Here is a 5,660-nt window from a genome sequence, read left to right as displayed (position 1 = left end):
CACATACAGATCCGTAAGTATTTTGCGAATTCTATGTCTACAATGCTCTGCACAAAGCTACTCTAGCTAATTGCTCCCACTTTCAATATGTATCTAGATCGAGACTTAGAGTCATCCAGATCTGTGTCAAAACTTGCATCGACGTAACTTTTTACGACGAACCTTTTTGTCACCTCCATAATTGAGAAATATTTCCTTATTCCACTAAGGATAATTTTGACCGCTGTCCAGTGATCTACTCCTAGATCACTATTGTACTCCCTTGCCAAAATTAGTGTAGGGTATACAATAGGTCTGGTACATAGCATCGCATACTTTATAGAACCTATGGCCAAGGCATAGGGAATGACTTTCATTCTCTTTCTATTTTCTGCCGTGGTCGGGCTTTGAGTCTTACTCAATTTCAGACCTTGTAACACAGGCAAGAATTCTTTCTTTGACTGTTCCATTTTGAACTACTTCAAAATTTTGTCAAGGTATGTACTCGTTGAAAAAAACTTATCAAGCGTTTTGATCTATCTCTATAGATCTTGATGCTCAATATGTAAGCAGCTTCACCGAGGTCTGTCTTTATAAACAAACTCCTTTCAAACACTCCTTTATGCTTTGCAGAATAATTCTACATTATTTCCATCAACAATATGTCATTCACATATACTTATCAGAAATGTTGTAGTGCTCCCACTCACTTTCTTGTAAATACAGGCTTCACCGCAAGTCTGTATAAAACTATATGCTTTGATCATCTCATCAAAGCGCATATTCCAACTCTGAGATGCTTGCACCAGTCCATAGATGGATCGCTGGAGTTTGCACATTTAGTTAACACCTTTAAGATCGACAAAACCTTCTAGTTGCATCGTATACAACTCTTCTTTAATAAATCCATTAAGGAATTCAGTTTTGTTTATCCATTTGCCAGATTTCATAAAATGCGGCAATTGCTAACATGATTCGGACAGACTTAAGCATAGATACGAGTGAGAAACTCTCATCGTAGTCAACACCTTGAACTTGTCAAAAACCTTTTGCGACAATTCTAGCTTTGTAGATAGTAACACTACTATCAGCGTCCGTCTTCCTCTTGAAGATCCATTTATTTTCTATGGCTTGCCGATCATCGGGCAAATCCATCAAAGTCCATACTTTGTTTTCATACATGGATCTCATCTCAGATTTCATGGCCTCAAGCCATTTCGCGGAATCTGGGCTCATCATTGCTTCCTCATAGTTCGCAAGTTTGTCATGGTCTAGTAACAAGACTTCCAGAATAGGATTACCGTACCACTCTGGTGCGGATCTCACTCTGGTTTACCTACGAGATTCGGTAGTAACTTGATCTAAAGTTACATGATCATCATCATTAGCTTCCTTACTAATTGGTGTAGTAGTCACAAGAACAGATTTCTGTGATGAACTACTTTCCAATAAGGGAGCAGGTACAGTTACCTCATCAAGTTATACTTTCCTCCCACTCACTTCTTTCGAGAGAAACTCCTTCTCTAGAAAGGATCCATTCTCAGCAATGAATATCTTGCCTTCGGATCTATGATAGAAGGTGTACCCAACATTTTCTTTTGGGTATCCTATGAAGATGCACTTCTCTGATTTGGGTTTGAGCTTATCAGGTTGAAAGTTTTTCACATAAGCATTGCAATCTCAAACTTTAAGAAACGACAGCTTAGGTTTCTTGCCAAACCATAGTTCATACGGTGTCGTCTCAACGGATTTAGATGGTTCCCTATTTAATGTGAATGTAGCTGTCTCTAATGCATAACCCCAAAACGATAGTGGTAGATCGGTAAGAGACATCATAGATCGCACCATATCTAATAAAGTACGGTTATGACGTTCAGACACACCATTACATTGTGGTGTTCCAGGTGGCGTGAGTAGTGAAACTATTTCACATTGTTTTTAACTGAAGGCCTAACTCGTAACTCAAATACTCTTCTCTACGATCAGATCATAGAAACTTTATTTTCTTGTTACGATGATTTTTCACTTCACTCTGAAATTCTTTGAACTTTTCAAATGTTTCAGACTTATGTTTCATCACGTAGATATACTCATATCTGCTCAAATCATCTGTGAAGATCAGAAAATAATGATACCTGTCACGAGCCTCAATATTCATCGTACCACATACATCAGTATGTATGATTTCCAACAAATCTGTTGCTCGCTCAATTGTTCCGAAGAACAGAGTCTTAGTCATCTTGCCCATGAGGCATGGTTCGCAAGCATCAACTGATTCATAATCAAGTGATTCCAAAAGCCCATCAGCACGGAGTTTCTTCATGCGCTTTACACCAATATGACCTAAACGGCAGTGACACAAATAAGTTGCACTATCATTATTAACTTTGCATCTTTTGGTTTCAATATTATGATTATGTGTATCACTACGATCGAGATCCAACGAACTATTTTCATTGGGTGTGTAACCATATAAGGTTTTATTCATGTAAACAGAACAACAATTTATTCTCTTACTTAAATGAATAACCGTATTACAATAAACTTGATCAAATCATATTCATGCTCAACGCAAACACCAAATAACACTTATTTAGGTTCAACACTAATCCCGAAATTATAGGGAGTGTGCGATGATGATCATATCAATCTTGGAACCACTTCCAACACACATCGTCACTTCACCCTTAACTAGTCTCTGTTTATTCTGCAACTCCCGTTTCGAGTTACTAATCTTAGCAACTGAACTAGTATCAAATACTGAGGGTTTGCTATAAACACTAGTAAAGTACACATCAATAACATGTATATCAAATATACTTATGTTCACTTTGCCATCCTTCTTATCCGCCAATCACTTGGGGTAGTTCCGCTTTCAGTGACCAGTCCCTTTGCAGTAGAAGCACTTAGTCTCAGGCTTAGGACCAGACTTGGGCTTCTTCACTTGAGCAGCAACTTGCTTGCTGTTCTTCTTGAAGTTCCCCTTCTTCCCTCTGCCCTTTTCTTGAAACTAGTGGTCTTGTCTACCATCAACACTTGATGTTTTTCTAGATTTCTACCTTCGTCAATTTCAGCATTACGAAGAGCTTGGGAATCGTTTCCGTTATCCCTTGCATATTATAGTTCATCACGAAGTTCTACTAACTTGGTGATGGTGACTAGAGAATTCTGTCAATCACTATTTTATCTGGAAGATTAACTCCCACTTGATTCAAGCGATTGTAGTACCCAGATAATCTAAGCACATGCTCACTAGTTGAGCGATTCTCCTCCATCTTTTAGCTATAGAACTTGTTGGAGACTTCATATCTCTCAACTCGGGTATTTGCTTGAAATATTAACTTCAACTCCTGGAACATCTCATATGGTCCATGACGTTCAAAACGTCTTTGAAGTCCCGATTCTAAGCTGTTAAGCATGGTGCACTAAACTATCAAGTAGTCATCATATTGAGCTAGCCAAACGTTCATAACGTCTGCATCTGCTCCTGCAATAGGTCTGTCACCTAGCGGTGCATCAAGGACATAATTCTTCTGTGCAGCAATGAGGATAAACCTCAGATCATGGATCCAATCCGCATCATTGCTACTAACATCTTTCAACACAATTTTCTCTAGGAACATATCAAAATAAACACAGGGAAGCAACAACGCGAGCTATTGATATACAACATAATTTGCAAAATACTAGTAGGACTAAGTTCATGATAAATTTAAAGTTCAATTAATCATATTACTAAAGAACTCCCACTTAGATAGACATCCCTCTAATCCTCTAAGTGATTACGTGATCCAAATCAACTAAACCATGTCCGATCATCACGTGAGATGGAGTAGTTTCATTGGTGAACATCACTATGTTGATCATATCTACTATATGATTCACGCTCGACCTTTCGGTCTCCGTGTTCCGAGGCCATATCTTTATATGCTTGGCTCGTCAAGTATAACCTGAGTATTCCGCGTGTGCAACTGTTTTGCACCCGTTGTATTTGAACGTAGAGCCTATCACACCCGATCATCACGTGGTGTCTCAGCACGAAGAACTTTCTCAACAGTGCATACTCAGGGAGAACACTTCTTGATAATTAGTGAGAGATCATCTTAAAATGCTACCGTCAATCAAAGCAAGATAAGATGCATAAAAGATAAACATGAGATGCAATCAATATAAGTGATATGATATGGCCATCATCATCTTGTGCTTGTGATCTCCATCTTCGAAGCACCGTCGTGATCACCATCGTCACCGGCGCGACACCTTGATCACCATCGTAGCATCGTTGTCGTCTCGCCAATCTTATGCTTGCACGACTATTGCTACCGCTTAGTGATAAAGTAAAGCATTATAGCGTAATTGCATTGCATACAATAAAGCGACAACCATATGGCTCCTGCCAGTTGCCGATAACTTGGTTACAAAACATGATCATCTCATACAATAAAATTTAGCATCATGTCTTGACCATATCACATCACAATATGCCCTGCAAAAACAAGTTAGACGTCCTCTACTTTGTTGTTGCAAGTTTTACGTGGCTGCTACGGGCTTAAGCAAGAACCGATCTTACCTACGCATCAAAACCACAACGATAGTTTGTCAAGTTGATGTTGTTTTAACCTTCGCAAGGACCGGGCATAGCCACACTCGGTTCAACTAAAGTTGGAGAAACTGTCACCCGCTAGCCACCTTTGTGCAAAGCACGTCGGGAGAACCGGTCTCGCGTAAGCGTACGCGTAATGTCGGTCCTGACCGCTTCGTCCAACAATACCGCCGAACCAAAGTATGACATGCTGGTTAGCAGTATGACTTATATCGCCCATAACTCACTTGTGTTCTACTCGTGCATATAACATCAACACATAAAACCTAGGCTCGGATGCCACTGTTGGGGAACGTAGTAATTTCAAAAATTTCCTACGCACACGCAAGATCATGGTGATGCATAGAAACGAGAGGGGAGAGTGTGATCTACGTACCCTTGTAGACCGACAGCGGAAGCGTTAGCACAACGCGGTTGATGTAGTCGTACATCTTCACGGCCCGACCGATCAAGCACTGAAACTACGGCACCTCCGAGTTTTAGCACACGTTCAACTCGATGACGATCCCCGGACTCCGATCCAGCAAAGTGTCGGGGAAGAGTTCCGTCAGCACGACGGCGTGGTGACGATCTTGATGTACTACCGTCGCAGGGCTTCGCCTAAGCACCGCTACAATATTATCGAGGATTATGGTGGAAGGGGGCACTGCACACGGCTAAGAATATGATCATGTGGATCAACTTGTGTGTCTATGGGGTGCCCCCTGCCCCCGTATATAAAGGAGCAAGGGGGAGGCCGGCCGGCCCTTGTGGGCGCGCCAAGGAGGAGTAGGATTCCTACTCCTAGTTGGAGTAGGTTTCCACCTTTCCTAGTCCAACTATGAGAAGGGGGGAAAGGGGGGAAGGAAGGGAGAGAGGGGCCATGCCCCAAACCCCTTGTCCAATTCGGACTGGGCTTGGGAGGGTCGCGCGCCACCTCCTGCTCCTTTCCACTAAGGCCCATTGCTTCTTCCTCGTATTCCCGTAACTCCCCGGTACCTCCGAAAATACCCGAATCACTCGGAACCTTTCCGATGTCCGAATATAGTCGTCCAATATATCGATCTTTATGTCTCGACCATTTCGAGACTCCTCGTCA

This window comes from Triticum urartu, chromosome 3A, assembly GCF_056163025.1.
Source record: "Triticum urartu cultivar PI428250 chromosome 3A, HENAU_Tu73, whole genome shotgun sequence".
Taxonomy (NCBI): Eukaryota; Viridiplantae; Streptophyta; class Magnoliopsida; order Poales; family Poaceae; genus Triticum; species Triticum urartu.
The sequence above is the reverse complement of the archived record's forward strand: the minus strand, read 5'-3'. Positions refer to the sequence as shown.